Genomic DNA, 25,970 nt, shown 5'->3' with positions numbered 1-25,970 from the left:
TGTGCGCGCGCGTGCAAATGCGTGCATGTGTGTGTGCAGGTCGGGACCGGCGGGGGCGGCGGGACCCCCAGGCGCGGGGTGGCTTTGCCCGCAGGGGATCGTGTCCTGGGCCTTTCTCGCTCTGCCGGGAACTCCGGCGCGCGGGCAGGTCGCCGTCCCGCTCTCGCCACCTTCTCCCGGCGCCGAGCTCGGAGTTAGTTCCCTGACAGGCACCGTGCGGGGGCGCGGGGGCCCAGGCCCAGCCTGCGACGTGCGGGAAGTGGAAGCGCCCGCCCAGGGTCTGCCCCGACCGCAGGGGGCGCGCGAGGGAGGTCTTGGGGCACAGAGCAAGGTAAGGAGGCCCCCCCCGCGGCCCCCTGACACTCCGTAGGAGCTCGCGATGACCATGCGAGGCCGTGGAGGTGGCCTGTGGGGCTATGGGCGCGGGGGTGGGGGACAGAGACCGAAGTCTGTCCAAATGCCAAACCTGAAGTTCAGCGCATCGGTCGTCATTTCATACCTTAATGCATATTTATGCCGCGCCGAAATAGGCTTGGTAATTAACTCCCGGAGTCCTCCGCAGAGGTTAAAGGGACCCCGAAGATTTGTGCATTGATTGGGTACCCCGGCGGGGGTGTGTGCGCGCGCGCGCGTGTGTGCGTGCGCCCCGTGCGAACCCATTGAGAAGAATAATTATTTTTCTCCACTGGAAGCTACTGCGGAGTCTCAGACAAGGAGGGAAGAGAGAGAGAGGAAGAGAAAAAGAGACAAAGGAAGTGAGTGCGAGAGAGGAGCTGGCTCCGCAGCCGAACTGTGAGTACTGAGCGGAAACAAATAGGCAGAAAGTGCTGCGAGTGCGAGCCCTCGGCTGGGTGGAGAGCCGGGAACGGCCGGGGAGGGCTCGCCTCTTCGCGGGGCTTCGCCGGTCGGCGAGGGGTTCTTGAGGCTCGGGCGGACTCCCGATGCGGCTCCGGCACTCACCTGAAAGCCGGGCCCGCCGGCCGCGGCTGCGTGGACGCGCCCCAGGTCGGCCGCAGGGAGCCCCCACCCGGCCCCCGTTGCCTTTGTTCCCTTGAAAGGTTTTTGCAGTTGGTGGGATTCGGGGGGGGGGGGGGGAGTGTGAGAGGGAGCTAGGGCCCTGGCTCAGGAGGTCGCCCAGGCTCCCACTCCTGGCTGGAGAGACTAGCTTTGGGTGCCACCACCGTTTCCTTCACCCCAGGGTGCGGGTGGGATGGGGGAAGGGGATGTATGCGAGGCAGGAACCAGGACTTGGGGACACCTGTGCCTGTGGTTGGCACTAAGAAGGGAAAAGCAGGGGTGTCTGGTATCCCTGGGCAAAGGTCTCAGGAGCCCCCATCATGGGAGGGGAAGTGAAACCCTTAAGGCAGGACCCCCCACTCTGCGGCCTGGGCGCCCCCCCTCCCCCCAATTCCTCCTCAAACCCAGGGCCCTCACACACCTAAGAGGGGCCGGAGCTGGAGGCCAGCCTGGGAGCAGAGCCCAGCCAGGGTAGGCCGGGAAGCAGCCACAGACAGGAGACCTGCACCCTTTTCCTGAGACAGGGTCCTTGGCAGAGTGACCACAGAGAACCGGCTGGCCACCAGCCGCTGCCTCTTCCCAACTGGTCAGGAGAGGGCGCCGGGGGGCCCAAGGGAGAGCCCTCCCCTCCTGACTGACACCCCGCAGCCTTCCTTCCTTCGGAAGCACTAGAATCCTGCCTCCTCCCCGCAATTCTCATGAACAAATTCTTCCTCAGGTTTGATTTTACTTTCTTCTGGTGATTTTTTCTTTGTATCGTCATCAACCAGGGAACAACTTAGCCCAACTTGAGCCTGGAGGAGGGCTAACTTTGGAGGGCTATTGGGCTCACTTGAGGCTGGGATGGGAGCCCGGGGTCAGAGAGCTCTGAGTTAACTGTCCTCTAAGATGCCCGCTTGGTGGGGGCAGTTTTGGTGGCCTGAACACCCTGGTCACATCCTCTAAGCGGACACGGCCGAGGCTCAGGGCTGGGAACAGTGTCTCTCTCCGTCACTCAATTCCAGCTCCCCATTGCCCCATTGGGGCCTGTCACAGTCACACACACACACACACACACACAGTATCCACCTGAGGCCACTTGCCTAAAGGTGTGAAGAGGAAGGAGGGACCCTCAAATAGAGAGGGCCAAGCTCAGTGTAAGACACCCCTCCGCCTTTGGTGGTGTGAAGGCCCTGGGTGGTGGGGGAGACCTGGGCCAGGGTTGTAGGGCTGCTCTGAATGCAATCATTGCCTGTGGGCCTGTCTTCCTATCACTGCCTGTTGGTGGCTGAGCCTCACTGAGTGCTGTATCCCAGTGCCTAGCACTGCCCCTGTCTCGCTGTATGTGCTCAGTGCATGTTTGCTAAATGAGTGGCTGCCCCTGCAGACCCTCTCCCCACCCCCACCCCCACTTCCCTGCCTGCCGCGTTCTCTGAGACATACTCCAGGGGGGCTTGGGAGAGGGTGCATTCTGTAGGCTTGGCCTCCGTCGCCCACTGTGGGTTGAGGGAGGCCCAGGAGGAAAGGAGTGGGCTGGGAGGAGGAAACGGGGTCTGGGTAGGTCGTTGGAACATTTTGATATTCATGACTTGCTCAGGTTGAAATGCATGTAAGTTTGCCAATGACCCGTTATTGTATTTTTTCCTTTAACAGCTTGACTGCTCTGAGAGGCAACACTGTGGCCAGGTCCTGTGCTTGGGGAGGCTGGATTCTGGTGACCCAAGCACTTCCCTGTCTTCTCCCTCCCACAGCCCAGCCCTGGGAGCTTAGGGAAATCAGATGCAGGGGCCTAAAGTGTCAGGGCTGTAAAGACCCCCCTTTATCTCTCTGTCCCCTGGTCTCTCTCTGCCTTGAAGGTCTGAGGCTACCCCAGGGCACCCTTCCCTTCCTGTCCCTAAGCCCAGGGACCCTGCCAGGCTGGGAGCCCCCTCTGTTTGCCTGGGGAGGCAACGGAGGCTCGCAATGGAGGCTCGCAATGGAGGCTCAGAATGGAGGCTCCTGAGACAACTAGACAAAGCCCTCGGGGGGGAAAAAGAAAATTCATGCCTGACTTCTCTCTGCTTTCTTGCTCAATGGACAGCACCCTCCCCCTGGGGGGCTCTGAAGCCAGTGACTGAGAAGGAGCCTGAGCTGATCCTGCTTTGGAGTAGAAACAGCCAGGAAGCAGTGGCGGTTTGTGCCATGGAGAAGGCTGCCTAGGGGTCCGGACATCAGATGGGCACCCTGTTCTTGGGGGCGAGCACCCCTCTGGTCTGGTTCAGGGCTAGAGGACAGTGTGGAGGAGACTGCCAGATCCATCTGGAATTAGTCTTCTGAGTCAGTTATGGGCCAAGGGCTGCACCCACAGACCCATCCCAATGTCACCTCCAAATCTGGAGGCCTGTTTGGGCAGAAGCAGCAGAATCAAATCCCTGGCACTCCTCTGAAGTTTCTGCAGTCCCCCCCCACACCCCCCACCTACAAGGTGGGTGGAATCAGATGTCAGGAGGTGTGTTCCTACCCCTAACCCCGCCTGCTCCAGCACAGGGACTCTCCTCCCAGACAGTACAAACTTGAGGAGCTCCAGACACACACCAAACCTGAACTGTGGGAGAATCTAGATCTTTTGCTCTTGTTTCCAAGCTTCACCATTCATTTATTCATTCACTCATTCAACAGCTACATGCCTATATCGTTCAGCCAGCATCCTTAGAATAAGGTGGTATGCTTCCAGTTTAATCTCCATTGTAGGGTGTATGGGGTTGTGAGAGAGAGTGCCTCACCTTCTTAATTTAGTGTCTTCCTAATGTCCTGGTTTCCTGCCACCATGGGCAAAGAAAGAGGCAGGGCTGCTGGGCCCCAAGCCCCTCAAAAGGTACCTAAGTCTGTAGACTCATGAAATCTTGGAGGTGATGGGACCTCAGGTTTGCTATACCTTCCTTCCACGTGCAAGAATCCCTTCTACACTAGTATCCCACCTATTGAGCACCTGCTGTATGCCTGGCCATGGTTCTGAGAGGTGGTTGTGCACCCTGTGTTTGGCTCCTTTAGAAGCCACTCTCGTTCTTTAATCTTTTCCCAGGCTGAGCCTAGTCTGTGCCCCTGGCCCCTTCCATGGCTTTCTTTCCGGTGGAGGGTGAACAGCTCACGAGCCCCTCCCACTGTGCCTCCTGAGCTGCTTGCTTTCCATGGGGCCTCTTTCCTCATTGCCAGCATTCTTCCTTTGCAGGCTCTCCTTTCTCTCCAAGTTCCCCTGCCCCCTGTCCTAGGAGCGCCAGTGCCCACCCAGCTTCTGTAAGCCTCCGTTTTCTCATCTAGTTGAGAAGAAGAATACTAGTATTTGGTATGAAAGGCCTAGCGTACGCACGACATAGTTTTCACTTGATAAAATATTAGTTCCTTCCTCCCCTTCCCCTTTCTCCTCTATAATTTCTCTTACATTTCCATCTTCTTTCACAATTTCTCTGTGTCTCCCCCAGTTCCGTCTCCTCCCCTCTGTTTTGTCTCCCACCTCCTTTTACTTCCTCCCGATTGTCCCCTGCCTCCCTCCCCCAACTTCTGCCGCACACAGGCGAGGGCCCAGGCTGTGCTGACGGGAGCAGGGCGGGAAGGGCTGGTGGCGGTCTCGGCTTCTCATTAGAGGCCCAAGAATGTGTGGAGTCAGGAGGGACAAAGGGAGCCGGCCACAGGAAGAATGGGGCCTCTGTTGGGGCAGGAGAAGTTTCCCAAATCCTCCGCTCTGCTGAATAGCGTACCTGGGGGGCAGGGGAGGTGGAGGAGGCCACAGGTGGTGCATGGGGAGCTGGCAGGGCACTGGCAGACGACAATGGGAACTCTTAGCATCTGTTGGCATTTCTGGGGAGAGCTCAGCCCGCAGAGGTGACTGTCTCCCTCCCTGTAGTGGCCTGCCGTGGGAAACAGGGCTGGGAAGCCAGGAGTACTGCACTTCTCACCCCAGCAGGGCTGCAGGAGGCCTGGGGTGGCCACAGAGGAAGCAGGAATGGTGGCATGGGCCCCGCTTGAGGAGGGTGAATCCTTGGGGTTCTCACCCTGTGACAGCCTCTCACTAGAAGGCAGATTCTCAGGACTGCACGAAACAGGGTTTCCTCAGAAGAGGAGGTGAGACCTGGCTGATCTGCCTTTCCCTCCACCTTGCAAGGAGGTCTGGACAGGCCACTGCCTGAGACCTGAGAGCTGTTCCCCCCCTCACTCCCTAGTCCTTCTGGCCCCAGAAACACCCTGGAGAGAGGCTGCCCCTTGTGGAGCTCACTGGGGGCTTGTCAGGTGGGCTGGGCTGGCAGGCCGGCTAGGGCCAAGCCTGCCATGTGCCCAGGGCAGGGAATCCATGGTCCGAGGGAAGGACCAGGTGTGAGTGAGTGGAGGGGCCAGACCTGAGATAGTTTGAGGATCTTGGAGAGAGGAGGACAGACAGGTGCAGCAGCTGAGGGTGTGCAGGGACAGGGTCTGGGTGAGGAGAGGAGGTGGGGCTGAGAGGTGGGGAGGGCACTAAGGAGGAAGGGGCCTCTGGGCAGCTGCCTCAGGTCTCCTGCCAAAAATCAAAGCATAAAAAAGCTAGAGGGGAGCCGCAGGGGGAGGAAGGAGAGAGGAGATGGGGAGGGACCGAGGGGGGGCGGGGAACAGCCCCTCCACACCAATAGCCTGGCAGGGGGGTGTGAGTAATACATGGTGCACTCAGAGGGAGTGAGATCAAAAGCGAGCAGATACAAGAGGTTTGTGCTTCACCGACCAGACAGCCAGAGTCTCAATGAGACCTTTGTTACCCAGGCCCAAGTCAGGGTTGAAGGAATACCTGACCTCCCAGCTGCCCCGCCCCGCCCGCCCCCACACCCACCGGCCCCTGGGCTGGGGGAGGGGCGGGTCAGGTCTTCCCTAGTGAGTTGAGTTGTGCACAACTCAGACCAGGAGGCGGAGTGCTGACGGGGAAGGCCTGCCCCAGTTGCTGGGCGAGGAGCTCCTGGGGTAAGCAGAGGAGTGGGTGCCTGCAGGGAGGCAGGCAGTGGCTCTTGGGGAATTGTGAGCCCCGTGACCCCCAGCCCCTGGCCCAGTGTCCCTTGGGAGGGGACGGAGGGGATTCTTGGAGCCCACAGTGTTTGCAGGTCCTAAGTCTGGGATCTGGGGGCCCGTGGGAAAGGAAGGGGAGAACCAAAGGCTTTCGCTGTTGGGGCCGATGACCCAAAGTTCAGGTGGGAAGTTGGAGGGTGTCAGTTTGGCTCTTAAAATATGGCATGGTTGGCGTGCGCGCTCGCGCGCGCGTGTGTGTGTGTGTGTGTGTGTGTGTGTGTGTGTGTGTGTAACGTGGGAAGCAGCCAGGGTCCAGAGGCTGGGGATAGGGCTGAGGTGGGGGTTGCCCCTGCTACCTGGCAGAGACAGGGCCTGGCCTGTGCCCAAGGCCTCTCCCCATTCTGTTGGGGGTCCCTGAGGGAGGTCAAGGCCAGGCTTGGGGATTTGAATTCCCTGGAGCTCCCCTGAACTCCCATCCAAGGCTGATTCATGCCCACAACTGCCCCAGCACGGGAGAGGGAGGAGGAGACAGCCCTGTTTTTAGACACATCTTTTCCTGGGGCCCGAGACCTTGGTTTCCTTTGACTCAGCCCTTTGCCCTGGTGCTGGAGATGCCTGTGCCAGCCACCCTATCCTGACAATGCGGGAGGCAGGGCATCACGCACCATCCCTCAGCATCACCCGGGGGTAGCACCAAGGTTCACTCCTCAGCTGGTGGGGATGGTGGGGATTTCGAGCTCTGGCCCTTTTCCTGTCTAGGTCTGAAGACAGAGGCCCCCTCCCCTCTAAACTGCGCAGGAAGGGGAACAGTCTAGAAAGCTGGGCCACCCCCAACCTTGGGGGTGGGGTGCTCAGGAAATGCGTTCACCCCTCTAAAGCAAAGGCAGGCTCTTGTCTCTGCTCTCCTCCTCCCAGACCCTCTTGCCCTATCTGCTTCCTGTGGCCGGACGAGGAAGGGTTAAACTTAGGAGAGCGTCTGCTGGGGCTGGTCCTGGGCCCTGCAGCAGTGCATTGAAACGATCCGGCCTTATTCTCTAGGGGAGGGGCCTTATTCTCTAGGGGAGGGCGTAGTTAAGGCCCCTGGGCAGGGGGCTGGAGGCTAATTAAGGGGATTGGAGGAGGTCCTTTATGGCCTGGAAGCCACCCCTCATCCCCAGAGTGAGGCCCATTGTGTGGGGGCTTTTGTGGGACAAGGACTGGGAACTCATTACTGGGATGGCTTTAATGCTTCTGGGGCAGGCCTCAGGGGATTTTGAGAGAATGTAACCTGGGGGGCCCAGTACCTCAAGGGAGGCAGTCTGGGTGGGTGGGGTTGGTGGGAAGGGGCATGAGGGCACCCAAGTACTTTCAGCTCCCTGAGTCCTTTTTCGATTCCTGCTGTCGGACCCCCTCAGCTCTGCTGTGGCCTATGGCTTTTCATTCCTATGTGATTGCCGTTGGAACTCATGTAGGGCTAAAAGCCATGGGCTACAGTGAGGGGCCTGCTCCTTCTCCTGCAGCATCTGCGTCTCCCTCAGGACCAGGCTGGGAGACAGCCATGAAGGGCCACCAGATGGGGCTCGGCTTGGGGGCGGGGCATGCAGGGGGTCTGGGGCTATAGGCTGTGTGACCTTGGGCAAGTCACTTCCCCTCTCTGGTCCTGGTCCTTCACTCTGAAATGAAGAGGCTGGCCTGGTGATTCTAGAGAGAGAGTCCCTCAGAGGCTGGAAAGAGACGTGCAGGGGCGCGGAGGTCTCTGTCCGCTCCTGCCTCCTTGCCAAGTCACTGAGGCCTGGCCTGCGCTCTGGGATGTGGGGGCTGGAGTCAGGAATGTTGGGCCACTCGGCACTTGGACCTTGGCTCAGTACCTCCAGGACAGCCTCTGCTTCTCGGCCTCACTCACTCATCATGGTCAGCTTGAATCCTCAGCCTTTGTCGGGGGAAGAGAGACCCCAGGACCTCTCTGTGGCTGACATGGCCACAGGCTGCTAGTTGGAGCCCAGGACCCCAGCTCCTGGCCTGCTGCCCTGTCCAGGTACTTCCTCCTGGCTGGCTCCCATACCTAGTCCTCTCCACCACCTGCCTAACTCCACCCCAGCCGCCCTGGAGGACTCGGCAGAGGGAACTGAGACAGGTGGTCTGGCTGGAGTGGCAGAGGAAGCACCTTTGCCTCCCCTCTCCTTCTAGCCCCCAGTCTGTCTAAGACCAAATTTAGAGCCAGAGTACTATATTTGATATTGAGAATCAGAAGGCAAGTTACTGATAATGCCTCAGAGCCTTTCATTTCCCCAGCCAACATCCACCTCATGCCCGCTATGTATCAGCCCCAATTCTGTGTCCATCTTACCTGTACTAACTCATTTAATCCTGGAAACAACCCTTGAGGAAGGTACTATTATTATCCCACATCTGGAAAATCTGAGACGCAAAGGAGCTAGGAAACTGGCCCAAGTTCATATGGCTGGGAAGGGGGAGTGCTGGGATTTGAACCTGCGCTCTCGCCACATCATGCCGGAGGTTGGGAGCACCAACAAGCTAGTGTGTGTGCTGTTCCCACCTGAGGGGTTCTCCCCATGTCCCTCTTGGATGTCTGCCTATAAATTGGTCCTCAGGGCCCAACTCTAATCACTCTTTCAAGGTCCCTCACTGGTTTTCCTTTTCGGAGGGGTGGGGGCCAGGAATCAAACAAGAGGAGAAGCCAGAGAAAGCCCAAGCCAGCTGGGTTTTGCAGGGGCTGATCCAAGCCACTTAGACGGTGCAGAGAACAGAGAGGAGAATTTGCCAGGGTTTTCACTTGCCTCTGGTTCTCCCGCCCAGAGATCAGAGGTGGCTAGCAACTCACTCCCCCCTCCTTGTCCATCTGCCCTGGCTCAGAGTCAGCCTATCCTGTTCCCTGCCACGCTCTGGGGACTCCCAAGCACCGATCTGCCTCCCTTAGCTCGTGGTCTCCTAGGTGAGAAGTTGGGTTGGAGCAGCACCCCTCCTGCACCTGGACCCCTGTTACCCAGTTTGCAGGAAGCCCCAACACTGGGCTGGACCTGGGGCCACGGGGGCAGATGGCTACTCCAAAGACTGAAGCTCCAGCAAGGCTCAGTAGGGGCTTCTGGGTAAATGTTTGTCGAATGAATGGAATTGTGAACTGGAAGAAAAGGGACAGGGGGAGGGGGGGAGGTGAAAGTAGTCAGTTGTCACGAGCAGGGACAAAGAGCAAGCCCACAGCTCAGCAACCCACCTGGGCCAGTCCCACTTTGATGGGCCCTGGGCCGGGGAGCTTCTGGGATTAGAGTTGCAGCTCTTTCTATTCTGTCTCTTGGCCTCTTGCCCTCTCTCCTGGCACAACTTGCAGATCAGAGGACTGCATCTCCTGTTCCCTGCTTGCTGACAGCTGAAACCTAACATCCTTCGCAATCGAAGTCTCCAGTAGTCCTCAGAGACAGCCAGCAGACGGCTCCATGGGGAAAGTGCCTCTGTGTTTAACTATACGGAGGTCCAAGCGAATCTCTCTGGTTGTACTTGTCCTGTTTCTTAGTGGAAACGGAGTTTGACTGCAAATGCCACCCCTTTCTATTGAAAACAATCTGGTCCATCTTTAAAGGGGGTGGCACTCACCTGTGACCTCTGGGGGCCCTTCTGACAGGGACAGTTTGGACCACTGGGTCCTGAGCTGCTGTGGCAGGTCAGGCTGATGCCCCCAGTTATGCTCATGACCCCTCCAGCTCCCATGGCTGGGTCCCTCAGAACCAATGGTCAGTGTGTGGTTGCCCTTGTAGTCTTGACAGGTGGGGGGAGCTTCCGCTCTGCATAGGTGGGCACGCCATGAAGGGCAGAGAGGTCCTTGGCTGCAGATTCCAGAGTGCTCAGTCGGCCAGAGGCAGGGACTCGGCCTCAAGCAGGCCAAGAAGGAGTTAATCTCCAAGGAGAACTCCCAGGCTTCTTCCAGACTGGAGGCCTGTGCCCAGCTTTGCCGCTGCCAACTCCGGGAAGAAGTCCTGGGATGTGTAGTTTGTGCCACCACCCACCCCTGGCCTGCCTGTTTATCAACACAGTCCTGGAGACTACAGTTCCCAGAAACCTACAGAGGCCAGGCTTCGGGGGAAGGGGTGGGGTGTGAGGCTCAGAGGTGGCGGGAGAGGGAGGAGGTGGGGAGAGAAAACCCAATTCAGCCCCTTCCTTTCTAATTCTTCCTCCTGGTGTGTCTGCTCCAGCGCCCGAGTTAATCCCCCAAATCCGGTCTCCCAGGCCGCAGCTGCTTCCCTTCGCAGTGATGAATGGCTCGGGGAGGGAAGGTGAATTCATATTTTAATTACTGAGGCCCGGGGCTGAGGGGGTGGGGCGGGGCAGGGGGGTTCAGCATTGTTCTAGAGGCTGAGGGTGTCCCTCCTCCCTGGGTCACTTCTCTTTTTGTCCTTTACCTGGGGTAGGGGGTGGGGTGGGTGGAAGATGCGGGGAGCCTTGATGAAGCTACTCTGCTTCTGCTTTGGGAGGTGAGGCGGTGGGTGGTGGGAGTATCCCTTTCTTGTTTGTCAGAGAATTCCCAGCAGGTCCCAACACTTCTAATTCTCTTCCCACCCTCCCAGCCCCCACTGCCGCCCACTTTGAGAGGACATTGCCAAAACTGGAGACACCCAGGAGTTTGTGGTCTGCAAGCCTGGAGCCCTGGCTGTCTCCTCATCTTAGCGTCTAGCTATAGCCTGTTCAGAGTCCCTTCCTCCTCTTGCTTCCTCCCCCTGTTCAAGCGATCTCTGACCCACTGCCCCATTTTCCCTGGAGGTTCTAGGGTGGAGGACCCCGTGGGGGTGTTTGGCAAAGAGAGGAGATGTGGGAGTGAGGATCAAGGGAAAGGGTCAGCAGGGAGGCTGGGAACCTCCTGGTGGTTTGGGATGATGCTCTATAGGTTGGCAGCTCTTCCGCATGGCTCCCTCCCAGCTGGCCCGGCAGAGGGTCCTCCATGCCCCACACCGCAGGCCGTTTGGACCTGAGTGGGGAAAGGCCAGAGAGGAGGCTGGGGAAGAAGTTAGGAAATAACAGCTTGCAGTTCGATGCAACCTACTGTGGGATAGCAGGGGTTTGTCCAGCGGCCATCCCCCTTTCCTTTGCTGTTTTTCCATCTCTTAGCCTCTGAAAATCGAGGCTGGAGGGGAAAATTGGCGGGTAGGAGGGAAAGTTTTCATCGTGAGCACAGAGGAGCTGGGAGTGCACCCAGGCGCTGGTCCACTTGCTTCATCGAGACCCAGCACTCTGTCCATTTCAACATGCAGACTCCTTTCCCCTCCAGGAGACACAGCAAGAGAGGGTTGTTGGGACCTGACTTCCCCAGGGAGCCCTCCAGCTAATGCTGGAGCATTCTGCCAAGCGAAGGGACAAAGATGGGGGGCAAAGCAGACAGCAGCAGAGACCACAGCCCTGGCAAAGGGGCCCCCCCAGGCACCTGCTGGTGGGGCCGAGGGAGGAGGAGGGGGCCCATAGTGGGCGAACTAAAATGGAAAGGGGTTCTCTGCTCCATGTCTCCCCATTTCTGGGACTGGCCAGGGACCTGTGAGCCACAGACAGCCCAGGCTGCCTCCAGGACTTGGAGCACGCACCTTGCAGGGAAGACCCTGGCAGGCTGGTGGAGAGGTGAGAGGATGCCCAGAGCATTCTGAACCAAAGGCCTGAGCAGGGTAACCAGGCTCCTCTCTGTCCTTAGAAAGAAGGGCCCAGGAATCCCCATGAGGCAGTCAGCTCTGGACCACTCTGTGCGGCCGACTGCAGCCCCAGCACCTGAATGCACCTCCTTTCCTCCGGAGGCCCTGGCTCCTCCACTTCCCTCCAGTGAGCCGAATCCTCAGGGTTTTCTGACCTTCCCAAAGGAGCCAGTCGGACCCATCATGTCAGGGGACACAGTTTGCTGTTTTAAGAAAGCTGGCCTTGGAGGGGCGGGGGTGGGTGAAGAGAGGGGTTGGATCTTTGCACCCTGGGACCCTCTGGCCTGAGCTATTTGCCTGGCTTGTTTTCCTCATGAGTTCCTTCCCCACATCTGCTTTGTTGATTTTACCCCCGTAATTGTGGGAATGCTTTGTTGATAGTACCCTTGACACACATATCCCCAGCAAAGAAAATGTACAATTACTAATTACAAGGGGCCCCACTGTTCCCCCCCCCTCCCCCGGCCTGATGAAGCGAGGGTTCCCAGTGGTTTGGGGTCTAAGTGTTAAACCTTGATGAGCTTCCTGGTTCAATAAAACGAAATGAAAGCCCAGTGGAGTACAGCCGTTGCTCAGGGGGACACAGCATGCCAGTGTCAGAGCCAATAGAGCCCAGGCCACCTAAGCCCCAGTGTAGATACCTGTCTCTCTCTAGGTTTGTCACGGAGGGATCCAGAGACAGCTGCGGCAGAGAGATCTAGAAATCTAGTAGTTATGTCCCAGCTCTGGCTATATATACAGCGGGCAGATCGCGCCTGCTTTCTATATATACTCCAGGAGAGTGGGTGTCTGGACGGCTCTGGGAAGCGGGTGATTAAACCAGTCTACCTACCCGTGCTGACTCACGCTGGGCTTCCTGCCCACCCAGCTGGCCATGGCAAGTGCATTGCACCTATAAATTACAGTCAGTCACTGCATGAGCAGGACACTGAGGGGTGAGGGAGACGAGAATCTTGGCAGGACCTAGCTCCACTGTGGGCATTGTGCTTGGGGAGGGCTTGCCAGCTGGGCCCCCTGCTCTACCTGGAGAAACAGGAAGGAGCCCGTCCACCAGAGCAAGGTTGGCCAGACTTGCAGAGCTGTCCAGACGGCCACCACTTGGCACATGCCAAGCTCCTCAAACACGGTGGACACACTGCAGGGGTGCCCAGCATCTGGGGCCTGGGACATCCATGCAATCGCTTGCAAGAGGAGCTGGGACCCAGGGTGCTTGCTTTTCCACAGCCCCTGCCTCCTCCTTTCTCTGGGCAGTGGGCTGGGCTGCCTTCTGTGTTCTTAGAGGAGTGACTCAGACAGGCGTGGGGTGGATGCCGGCCTCAGGCCCACACAGGGGGCTTTCCTTTGGGCCCAGGTGCTCCGCAATTCCGAATGCGCTTCTGCCCCCTCAGGGTGGGGCAGGCAGGAAGGCAGAGAAGTGAGCTGGAGGAATGTGCCCTGCGGGTGGCGGCTGAGGCTGGGGTGGCCCATAGGAGTGTGGAGAAAGGGGTACGCTCACAGACTGAGTGGATCTCCTGAGGCCCCTCCCACCCCCAGCCAGACTGCCTCAGACACCATGGGGGGGCTCAAAGGTGGGGGACAACGTGCCCAGCTGGGGCAAGTCCAGCCTCAGCCTCAACCTCAGACTTATTGTGTGCCAGGGAAGAAACTATACTTTGACCCTGATGTCCTTACCTCCCAAGCCCTTTGCCCAGCATAGGGGCTCAATAAAATAGCCTTTTGGCTAAAAGAACACTGCTTGTTAAAAAAATATATAGATGGTTTGATTGATTTCAAAGAGGAAGGGAGAGAGAGATAGAAACGTCAATGAGAGAATCATCGATTGGCTGCCTCCTGCACGCTCCCTACTGGGGATTGGGCCCCAAACTCAGGCATGTGCCTTGACTGGGAATGGAACCGTGACCTGGTTCATGGGTGGACGCTCAGCCCCTGAGCCACACCGCCGGGCTGCTTTCTGTTCTCTGCATGAGGACAGATGTGTGTTCCCCTGAGCGGTCAAAGCAAGTGCATTGTGTCCCCTATAGACTTCCCTAAGGGCATCAGACACACGGGGGCTGCCAGGCAAGGGAGGAAGCCGGGACTCAGTGCCAGGTGTCAAGGTCAAGGCTGTGCTGGACGAGGGGCCTTCTTCCAGGTCCACACAGTCCTGCATTGGCATCATCAGACCCTGTGCCCTGAAGGAGTGAGTGGACTGCTCGCTCCCAACCTGTGTACAGGCCCGGGCAGAGCTTGCTTTGAGTCAGCCTGCTTCCTGTCTCCAACCACAGGTGTGGTGAGGAGGTTAGGCAGAGGGGCTGGGGGGGCGGGGGGAGCAGTGCGGCCAGCTGGCAATTTCTCTTCCCTGCCCGGGACTCAGCCGCTGCACTCAAGGAATGCCATCAGCTCCACACAGGCCAGGAAGCGGGTTTCCAAGCTGCTGTTGGGTGTCACGGCCCTTCCCCGTCCCCGGGCAGGTCTGAGAGGTCTAGCGGGGCCCGGGCAGCCCCAGGGAGTGGCAGTGACTGGCCAGACCTGGAGGGCTCTGGGGACATTAACCCCAGCTTGCTTCTCTCTCCTGTCTCTCTCCCGCCCCCCCTGCCCCCCTTTCTCTGCAGACCTCAGGTGAGCGCCTCGGCTGGCCTAGGGCATGCCCGAGTTCACCTTCGCCTGCTTCTGCGGCTTCCACGGCTTCTGCAAGATGAAGAGGAAGAAGGAGAACGTGCGCAGGGAGCGGGAAACAGCGGTGTGAGCTGGCGCCAGGCCTCGGGCACCTCTGGCTGAGGCTGGCAACAGAATCGGGCCCTTCTCAAGCTTGGCCGGACTGCATCTAACCCGAGGGCATCAGCCGCCTGTGCTTCCAGTCCCGGAAGACCTCCCAGGAGAGGCCCCAGTCACTCCCAGGGAAGCCCAGGACCTGACCAGAGCCCTGAGAGGCCCCTGGAGAGACTTCTTTCCTGCCCTGAGGCTCCAGGCTCTGCTCAGGGCACTGCCTCCCCCGAGAGACCGCAGCCTTACTGTTGCTAACGAGGAAACTGGCAACTGGCCGCTCGCCAGAGAAGCTCCCAGCAGCGCTGACTCCTCAGGGGGCCACAGCTCGGCTGGGCCCGTTGGACACAGGGACGAGGCCATCCAAGCCCAGGGTGGGCTCTCTCCTAGGACCACTGTGGCTGTGGGAGATGAGTCCTTTCCCATCCTTCCCAGCATCCCCTGGGCCAGGCGGAGCCAGGCCTGAGGGGCAGGCTGGTTGAGTAGGGTGGCCAGGTGTGGACAGTGAGAGGCCAGCTGTGTCTCCCTCTGCCCCACTGTCCCCACACTCCACGGAGCAACCTCCCCTTCAGCCCTGGCCTCTGTCCACTCCCTTCCTTCCGGCCCTGGCTGCAGCACAGGTGGGGGAGCTGCTCCCTAGGCCCTGACTCCCCTCGGGGACTGTCTTCCGGGGCCAGACTGAGGGGCCCTTTCCCGGACTGAGCCGTGGGCTCCCTTACTCCTGTCTCCTGGTCTCCCCCACCTGCTGCTTCTCCTCTCAGAAGCCACGGAGGGGAAATGCTTGCATGTGATGCCTTTAGGGGAAACTCTGGGGGGAGGGGGCCCTCTAGGACTTTCCTTGACTTTCCCCTTAATCCCCTCCCCCGTTCACCTCGGGGGTCCATCTCTGCCCCCATTCCCAGCCTATTTCCAGGAAGTAGGAAGCAAACAAAAAGCCATTTCCTTCCTCCCTCCCTCCCCCGGTTTTGATGTAACTTAGCCTGTCGTTGTGCCTGGACCTAGCGGTGCTGGAGGGCCACGCAGACAGTAGAGCCAGCGCTGACACTAGCAGCTTCTGTAGCCGGAGCCAGCCTGCCCTCTGCTTTATCACAGCAGCAGTCAGCTCAGCCGCCCTCTGCTCAGGGACAGAACAGCCTTTCCCACATAGCAGGTGCCTGGGCAGGGGAGATCGGGGCCCGGGGCAGAAAGAAGGGATGCGGGCCTCTCTGGGCCTATGCAAGGGCAGGAGACCTCTTCTGCTGGTTTCCCCAGAACCTGGGAGGAGCAAGGGCTCATTCCACCCGGGCAGCCTTTGCCCGGCCAGCTCATGCTCAGAGCAGTTCCCAGGCTTCTGGCAGCTCTGGTGGGACCCAGGGCATCTTCGTGAAGCCAGAGCACGATTTACGATTTGTCTCCCCCCATCCTTGGCCCTGGCCCCTCTCCCCCATCACAGCCTTCCAAGATCTGAATTCCCTTTTATATCCAAAGAATTCTGCGCAGAAGTCCTTCTCTCAAGGAAACAGCAATAAAGGCCCGTGGGGTCACAAGAGACAAGAAAACTCCTTGGTTGTTGGACAGCAGAGGCCTTGGAAGAGGCAACGAGATGGGCAGACAAGCTTTCAAGGGTAGAGGCAGGAGGGCCCGCCCCCAGGGCACCAGTGTCCTAGCAGCTCCTGCAGGCTAAAGCCCAGAGAAGGCACTGCTGTGGTGGAGGATGAAATTGTATCCGCGGACTCAGAGGTGTTGAGTGTTCTGTCCTGACCACACGGGCTCACCCCGAGGAAAGGTCAGGAGAGTGGAGAACATACGCGGGAGGGGTGGGGAGCAAGCACTTCCCCCAGCGGCCTCTCAGGCCTTGGCAGGGATGTGAGCTGCAGGGGGTTGGCCTTGAGCCTGTCCAGAGAGCTTCCCCCCGCACCCCCCCCCCCCCTCCAGCACTCCCTTGGCTCTGGAGGAACATGGATCTACCGAGCCCCTGCTATAGAGGGGAGGTCCCAAGGTCAAGGTATATCTGAGTGGAAGCCCAGCTGTGCCTGTAGACAGACAGCTGCCCTTGGTCTCCAAGCTAGTGGTCCTGTCTGTGTCCAAGGCTAAGGTTGAGGCCAGCCCTGCAGCTGGAAGATCTGAGTAGCAGGCAGTAGCAGCGTCTGGCTCAGCGGTTCTCAACCTGTGGGTCGCAACCCCTTTGGGGGTCGAACGACCCTTTCACAGGGGTTGCCTAAGACCATCGGAAAACACATACATAATTACATACTGTTTTTGTGATTCATCACTATGCTTTAATTAAGTTCAATTTGTAACAATGAAATCGGGGGTCACCGCAACATGAGGAACTGTATGAAAGGGTTGTGGCATTAGGAAGGTTGAGAACCACTGGTCTAGCCAGACACCCCACCTACTGTCCCCGTTCCTTCTCAGCCTCGAGGGGGGCCGTCTGGAGACCTGTTCCCACCTCTCACCTCTGGGCTCCCCAGGGGCGAGGTTTCATCGGGAAAGGCAGGTGCGGCCCAGAGCCTCTGACTGCCCCGGGCTTTTCTTCCCCTGGTTCTTTTGAGGAGAGGGCGGGCCTGGGCCCTGGTTCCTGCCCTGCCTCCAGCCTCACTCCTCCCCAGTGGTTTAATTGGATGGTCTTGCCCTGCTGTTTCTGAGCTCCCTCCCTTCCACGAATGCCTCCCAGACTCCACCAGGGAGGTGGGAACTCCTGAAGTGAGGAGATGATTCTGAGGATGGTCTGGCCTTTTGTTTGTGGGCCATGGCCCTGAGTCTTTGGGAAGAGGTGGAACCGTAGCCTCCTGGGCCTCCCCTCTCCCATCTCTAAAGGGAGAACGCCCCACGCCATTGCCCTTCTTGTGCTGCGGCTGTTGAGTGGGGGATAAAGATGTGAAGGGTACTTAAGGCTCTTGTGACTTGAATGGTCAGGGACCCCGGCCTGAGACCCCGAGGGGCTTCTTGTCTCAGGTTGAAGTCTTTTTTTCTTCTTTTTTTTTTAATACTTAGAATGTCATTTCCTTCTCCATTCCTGTGGGGGTGGGGGCTTTGAATGTAGCATATGGGTCATCAGAAATATATAGGGAGGTTATTTGGGGGAGAAGGAAAAGCAATAATTTAATTAATTGAAATATGCATGAGGTAGCACAGTGGGATGCAAAGAACCAAGGCTGGGTTCCAGCCCTGCGTGGACACTGATGACGGTGTGACCTTAGGCTAGTCGTGTCCTACTTCTGCAACTCAGGTTCCTCATCTATAAAGAGGGGGTTGCATTCATGTTCTCTAGGTTCCCCCTTCCCAGGGCTCTGGGTCTGGGAAGCTGAGTGTCCATGGGGTTCAGGGCTGTGAGGCCAGGGGAGTGCAGGGGTCCCGTGCCCCCGCTGGTGAGCTCTGTGCATGCAGCAAATGGGGGTGATATGGTAGATCCAAGAAATGGGGGGGGGGTAGTAAGAGGGAAAGCCAAAGCACCCAGAGCTTCTGCTGCAGTCCTCCCCCCACATTCCCTGCCCAGGGAGCCAGTACCTCTGCCTCTAGTTTTTCCTATACCCAGGCCCAAAGGGAGTAAGTGTCAGCCTGGACTCCAACTCCAGGCCCTGTCTAGACCATCACAAGTGCCACTTCTCTCTCTCTCTCTCTCTCACACACACACACACACACACACCACTCCTTGCAAATGAGGTCTCAAGGACCCACTCCCTGCCCCACTTAAGGAACCCATAGCTTCCCTTTGCATAGCTGCTGGTGAGCCCCTCTCCAAGCCCCTCTCCAAGCGGACCCACCCCACCTCGTCACCTGGCCATCTGCAAGGGGAAGTGCCTCAGGCTGCAATCTGACCCGTCTGCAGACTGAAGATGCATTCCGCCCAGTGGCTTGGGGTGTGCTGGTGGGTAAAGAGCTGCTGGGCCCCCCATTTCCCAGTGCTCCTCCATGGCCGACTCCTGGCCTTGCAAATTGCTTCCTCTCTCCCAGCCTCTGTAAAAAGGTGGTGACCAGACCCATCCCCTCCCCACCTCACTGGGAGGCGTGCATTGCAAGGGCACATTGTACCTGATGTGGCTTGAATTTTTGGAGACAGACACTTGGTCATAACCACGAAGATGGGCTCTCACCAGGGGAGGAAATCTCTGGCTCCTGCGTTTGGTGAGCTCTTTGCAGGCTGGTCCAGAAAACCTGGTTCACCCTGAAGGAGGTTGCTGTGCTCCAACAGGTGCTGGAGTGACAACACCGCCAGAACCAAGAACTAGAATCTGTTCCCAAAGAGTGAACACCCCTCCCTCTGACTCAGGAACAAGACAGCCCGCCCCAGCATCACCCTGTCTGCAATGCAAGCAGTTCCCTCAGGCTGTGTTGCTAAACAGCCTAGGAGCAGAGAGTATGGCTTTTCAGACTAAACCCACTGCCCAGGCCAGTGCCAACTGTGTGGGGCTTCTGGCCAGTCCTTCCCAGGCTCCCTTCTCAGAACCACGGACCATGAAGAAGAAACAGAACCTTGGCTGTTCGCAGGGGAACCCAGGGCGCCAGGACCACCCTCAAGGAGGGTGAGGCGTGGGCTCAGCGTCTCCTGGAGAAACTCATTATGCTGAGGAAGAAATTCCAAAAGCCAGGAGCCCCCACCTTCACCCCCTCCCCGGAACTGGGCAGCCTAGGGTCTGGAGTTCTGGGGTTTCCTTGGGCAGCCTTCCCTCCACTCAGCTCATTTCTGTTCTATCCGAGAAGCAAGAAGCAGAGGCAAGCTGGAGGGGGAGATGGCAGGACCCAGACCAGATCCTCAGGACTCTCCCAGCCTTCGTTGCCATGGCGATGCTGCTATTTTTATCTCGTTGTTCATGATGCTCAAAGCCCTCACTTTCTCTGTTCCAGAGAGGCCAGGCGGGCTCTGCCCTCACCCTTCAATGCAGCACCGTCTCCCCGAGGAAAAGGAGTGATGGAAGGAAGGGGCACCCCCTGGGTCACCCCTCCACCAGGGGACTGTTTAGGGTGGTTGGCCCTGCACCTGGGAACCTTTTGGTTTCCAGCTTCAGCGCCCAGCTTTATATTTTCAGGATCTAACTCCCCTCGTCTCCCTGAGACGCTGCTCCAGAGCGAAAAGGAGAGGCTGCTCCAGACGCGGTTTCCACGTGCGGAGACACCGGCGCTGCCCTGGGAAAACCAGACGTGGTTCTGAAGAGAGGCCTGTTAGCACAACCACTGTCCCCTTGACGGGGGATGGAGGGCCAGGTTTGCGTTAACAATCAATACACGAACATCACGGGGGATCTAAACCAGCACTTCCCTTTCCTCTGCCCTCCACCAAAGGACGGGGCAATGGGGCTTCCTGTCTATGTCCAGTCTTCATGCCCAAAGCAAGTTAGCATCATTTCTCAGGCCACAAAGTTAGCATCAGGCCGCAAAGCGGACTCCCGGGTCCCTCGCCTTCCCTCCCTCTCTCCCCTCCAGCCATGTTTCCCTTCAGGGCCTTGAGGGGAAGGCAGGATTTAGTGAAAGGATTTCTTAGAGCTGTTCCGTTTCTGTCCCAGCCTCTGGTCCTCTCCCTATACCCCCACTGCACCCCAATAACAAGGTGCCCCTGAGAGTCACTGGTACTAACATTCCCCACCTAGAAGCTCAGTGAACTATGAACCCAGCGGCTGCGGTGGTGGGGCTGGGAGTTGCATTTCATGTGCGATTTCCAGATCATGACCCTGGAGACAGGTCCAGGTCTAACCCAGTCCAGTAGCACTCATTGTGCTGGACTCCTGCATCGAAGTTCTACCTCAGCTGAACTGCTGGACGGCTGTTTTCTGGGGCGGCCGGGACCCATTTACTAAGCCTCCACTTGGGTTCATTTTGGCTCAAGTTGCACGGTTTCCCGGATCTGTGCACCTGGAGTAAGCACTTTTCTGGTTGCCTCTGGAAAGCATGCCGGCAGACGCCGCTCTGTTAATTGCGGTAATAAACAGACTTTATTATATCCGTTTGCAGTAAATGAATTATGTTGTCAGGGTGGCTGGGGCATCCGTGTTTATTTCGCACTGGGATACACTGCGGCAGCACAAGCTAAATAAACATTTCCATCAACTGCTAAGGAGAGGAGGGGGAAAGACTGGGAGGAAGTCAGAGCATGAACAAGGGAGGTGGTGGGGCCTAGGAGGAGGCTCCGGAGACACCCAGCCCTGGAGCCCTGAGCCTCACTTGTGCTCTCCGTAAGTTGAGGGAAGGCAGGCCTCCTGCCTCCTAGCATCACAGAGAAATCGTGGGGTAAAGCTGGCTGGAGGAGGTGGGGTGGTGAGTAGGGAAGGTGGTTTGGGACTACAATATGATCACATAGACTTAAAGGTGCCTTTATTTTTTTAAAATATGTTTTTATTGATTTTAGAGAGAGGAAAGATGGAGAGAAAGAGAAAGATAGAAACATCAATGATGAGAGAGAATCATTGATCAACTGCCCCCTGCACGCCCCACCCTGGGGATCAAGCCCGCAACCGGGGCATGTGCCCTGACCAGGAATAGAACCAAGACCACCTAGTTCATGGGTCGATGTTCAACCACTGAACCACACAGGGTGGGTAAGGTACCTTTATTTTTTACAGAAAGAAAAAAAGACCTTTGGTTGGGCTTCTCAACACTATTGACAGAACAAATGGGAATTTACAGACTTACAAGGAGAGAAAGATGCTATGAGATGGCATAATATTATGAACAAGATTTATTTTATCATGGTATGTGACTCATCAATAAAACTCTTCTCAAAAAGAATTCTTCTATAATTCCACTTTGATCGGAGGGACAGAGATTTCAGATTGTCACCGAAGGGCCAGAGGGCTGGGGCCATCAGGCCCAGCTCCAGAGCCAACTGCTCCTGAGAGGGGCGGCTGCCTCTTCTCCCAGGCGGCCACCGTGGTGCCCAGCACATAAGCACTCCAGGAGTGCCTTAGCCATCTGGGACAGATTGGCGCCCACACCTTTCCGTCTTGTTGTTGGTCAGATAGGCACATGACTCTGTCTTTCTGGACCTCAGTTTCCCTCCTCTTCAGGAGTGAGCTGGGATGCCTTCTCCTAGCCCTTCTGCTGTCAGCACCCCCAGTCCTCACCCCTGTGTGTGCTGTGTACTGTTGTCAACTCAATCCATTCGATCGATATTGAGTCCCGACTGTGCAAAGCCCTGTGGGAGAAGCAGGAAAACCAGACATTGATTTCCCCTTGAGGAACTCACAATTTAATAAAAAGCAGCATGCCAAGGCTCAAAGGACGCAAGATGCCTCTGGGGACAAGCAAAGTGCGTGGAGGCTGCAGTGGCCTGAGGGCACAGCTGTTTAGAGAGGGGAGGTATCATGGAAGGCTTCATAGAGGAGGTGACGTTTGATTTGAGCCCTGAAGAATGGAGAGGAGAGTGTTCAGAGCACAGACCCTGGGGACTTCTCCATGCCAATACCTACAGACAGATGCCAGACAGAACTGTGCCAGCAGGTGCTAGATGCAACCTCTCCTGTCACAGGTGGGCCCTCTGGCTCCCAAATGTTTCTCCTCTCCTGGAGTGTGGCCCCTGAAATTTCATTAGTGCTTCTTCTCTTTTACTTTAGGCTTCGATCCTCTGGGGCTTATACTGTGGGAGAGAGGCAAACACTGGGTGGTTATCAAGCATTTGTCCACAGCATCAGTGAGTGCATCAGCTTCCCTCCCTCGAGAAGTCTTCATTAGGATGGAGGGAAACATCATGAGCGCATCGGTGGGCATCTGGCTGGGGGAAGGGGCACCTCGGAGGGACAGAGGGCAAAGAGCGGTGTAGCTGGGAGCTCTGACAACGAACCTCCCCTCGCTCACAGCTCTGCCTGGCCAGCACTGTGCCTACTTATGCTCCTTCACTTTCCAGACCCCTCCTTCCTTTTCTCTTTCTCTTCTGTTCCCCAACTACCCTTCCCCTCCCCTCCCCTTCTTCCAAAGAGACCATCAGGAAACCTCAAAGACGTCATATGATGTCCCATCATGAAGATCAGGGACAGCGGCACGGGCTGGCCGTCCTAAAGCTGCTGTGTTTTGGTCCTGGCTCTGCCCCAGCTAAGGTACTTCTTGGTGGCCAGATAGGCACGTGACTTTGTCTGTCTGGGCCTCAGTTTCCCTCCTTGTAGGATGAGTGCCTCTCTGCGTCTGCCTCCCTTCCTCCCCATTAGCTATGGCGGTCGGGGGAGCACCAGATTTGGGTTCTGATCTCAGTTCTCTTCAGGAGCGGTGGCAGCCTAGAGAACCAACTCATCTCCCCAAACCCCTGTCTTCCAAATGCAAACTGCAGTCATACCCACCCTGCAAGTGTGTGTGAGGGTCAAATAATATATGCTGAAGGGTGTACTTCGCTCACGCCTGGCACAAAGCTGGAGTTCAATACAAGTTCCTTGAGAGGGTTGGTTGAAAGAATTACAAATGGCAAGAGCTTCTGCATGTCTCACATATTGCATTGCTTCTAGCACAGTGTTGGGTAGAGGACAGAGACTCAGAAAACAAGTCACACTGTATTGAAGACAGCTATGGAGACAGGGATTATTAAATGAGCTCACCTGTGTCCTGGGTAACTTCTCCTTTCCCAGGTAGGAGACAAGAAATAGTGAGGGTTGCCCCTGTGGTGGTGCGGTGACATTGAGCTGGGGTTCCTCTAACTTCTGATTCTCCTAGCCCTCTTCCCCACACCCTGCCCTCCACCTGGCTGAACACTAGACCAAGCATGTTAAACTCGCGGCCCACAGGCCACATGCAGCCCACAATGAATATTTTTGCGGCCCAGCCAATATAACGGTATGTAAGAAACGTTTTAATAAAAATTTCATAACTGAATTTTTACAATATCCCGTTGTACATAATTATTAATAATGAACTACAACGTTTGCTAATGACTGATTACTATAATCGTGTTGCCTTCATTTCCCTTACGTGCCTTACTTGCAGGCGCACCATTTCTCTCCACTAATATTAGCAGCGAATATTTTAGCAGCCGACTGCCATGTCCTTAGTCTTGGACTGACTTGTTTGGTGTGTGCAACAGGAAATATTTTGCTTTCGGAGAACAAGAAAAATAGGTTTATTTGCCTTACGCTTATTAATTTGTGCAGTTTTTCAGTGTCTGGTAAGTTAATGTTCAAAAAAAATATTAATTTTTGTTAAAATGTTCTATTATTTTATGTTAACGATGACTCACTTACTTCAGCCCTTTGTACTCAGCATGTCTCTATCGAAATAAACCTACGCTTCTATGAAAATGGAAGCGTTCGTGTTTTTGCGGCCACGTACACTTAAACCTTGTTTATTTGGCCCGCGTTCGCCTTTGAGTTTGACATGCTTGCTTTCTAGACGGGTCACTTTCCTCTGCTACAGTTTGGGGAGGCTCCTGCAGGCGGCGCTCTCCCATCGTCTCAGCCTCAGCAGAGGAGGGGCTGGAGTAGGGATGAGGGGAGGAGGGCGCGTGTGAAGGAAAACCAGGCCCACGCGTCGCTCACATATTTACATAGGAACTGTCAAAATAGTTATTTTTAAGTCAAGTTCTGTCTGCTGCGAGTTTACAATCGGCAGCGCGGGGGCGGGGCGCCCTGCTGCGGGGTGCAGGCTGCGTGGGGACTGTGGGTGCAGCGGCTGTACCCGGCTGTGTGCGCGCTCGGGGACCACTGCCTCTTCCTGTGGCCCCTTTGGTCCTGACTTTGGGAGCTGCGCAAACTTGGCGCCAGCCTGCCTGCGGTTCCTGGGGTTCCTGGCCGTCCTGGTCTCCAGGGCAACGGGCACCCCACCCTAGCTAAGGTGGGGATTCGCCCTGTGCGCACCGCCTGCCTGCCGGAAAGGAGATTCCACGCCTGGTCCGTCCCTGATGACCCTCCGTCTGGAAGTTCTCCGTAGCCTAACCCCACCCCTCCCAGCTGCGACCCGGGCCCATTCCATCTCTAACGCAAGATTTCCTGGGCTCCAGCTGCAGATGTGATTTTGAGGACCAGCTCCCCACCCCCCTCACAGCCATCCACACCATCAGCCTTTCCGGGAGGGCAGGAGCTGGCCAACGTTCAGTGGGCCGAAGCTGAGGACCCTTGGTCCACACGCCGTGGAGAGAATGACTTAGCTCTAAACATCAGGAATGTTGAGAATTAACATCCCCCCACCCCCACCCAATGAGGGGCCTGCGGGTCTGACAGTCATGACGCTTCTTTCTAGCTTCTTTCTAGCTCTCGCTGGCTCTCTCGGGGGCAGTGGGATTTGAGACAGACGCTGGCTGGCCCTGCTGTCATCAATATGTGTCCCAGCCCTGTCCAATGTCTGCTCTGTAATGAGTAGTGTTTCGGAATGTCACCTCTGCTAATGGGGAAGCGGCACCTGTGCACAGCCGGAACCACCTCTCTGTCTTCATTAGGCAGTCCGCAGCCGGCTGCCGCTGCCCTCGCTGCGTGACAGATGACAGGGCTGCGGAAGCAGAGCCAGCAGCCTCCTGCTGTCCAGGATTCAATCCCAGACAATGACCCCGAATGCCCGTCCCTGTCCCCTGCTCCCTCCCTCCCCACAAAGGCACCGCTGGGGGGAAATGCTCTTGTGGAGCAGGATGCTGCAAGGACAGATCACAGCTAAGAACCAGCAAAGGAGATGGAGGAGCCAGTCCCAGAAACAATGCCTGTCCTGGCCATGGTGGTCTCCTGTCCAGGTTGTATTTGGGAGCATCTTCCTTCTCCCCACAGGCCACCTTTTGTGTCCCTTCTAATAAATCTGCACCAGGCAGCAGTCACAGGCTGCGGGCCCAGGAGCGCTCTAATTCCAGACCCTCCCTCCCCCCCTGGCCTGCATATTGTCCTTCAGCAAAATCCTGCTCCTTTCAAATCTCAGTCCTCCTCGCAGCCACGTGAGATGGGGGCGTTGAGATGAGCCAAGCCCCCAAATGGCATGAGACACTGACATGGCTTCCGAGGACCCCTGCTATCATGATGAAAACATCACTGTGAATACCAAATTCCTCTGATTCAGCTCAATGATTGCACCCCGCCCCCCCCCCAGGCTGTTTTTGTTTGTTTTAAAAATATATTTTATTGATTTTTTACAGAGAGGAAGGGAGAGGGATAGAGAGAAAAATCGATGAGAGAGAAACATCAATTCAGCTGCCTCCTGCACACCCCCTATTGGGTATGTGCCCTCAACCAAGGTACATGCCCTTGACTGGAATTGAACCTGGGACCTTTCAGTCCGCAGGCTGATGCTCTATCCACTGAGCCAAACCGGTTAGGGCCCACGACTGTTTTAAATAGTGGGGCATCTCCTTTATCTCCTCCACTGCCCAGCTGGACCCACAGTGGCCCTCCGTACTAGCTCCATGGCTGGAGGTGGCTGTGGTGTCAGCTTTGGAGAGCCAGGGGCATGGTGATGATCACATGGCATTGCCCTCGGCAACTGTCTGATCTGGAAGCTGCATAGACAGTTGGTTTCTGGACTGGGGCTGGTAGGTGAATTGGCTTCACTTTGCCAGGCCTTCACTTTGAAAGGCTGTGAGGGGCCACCTGGGAGTTTGGGCTTTTCCCATGACCCCTCTTTCCTGTCTCAGTGAAGAGCTCTCTGTCCACCTAAGTAATCATCCTTTGATTCAGGCCAGAGAATCATCCTGGACACCCCCAA

Source organism: Myotis myotis, unplaced genomic scaffold, assembly GCF_014108235.1.
Source record: "Myotis myotis isolate mMyoMyo1 unplaced genomic scaffold, mMyoMyo1.p scaffold_m19_p_18, whole genome shotgun sequence".
NCBI lineage: Eukaryota > Metazoa > Chordata > Mammalia > Chiroptera > Vespertilionidae > Myotis > Myotis myotis.
Note: the sequence above shows the minus strand (reverse complement) of the source record.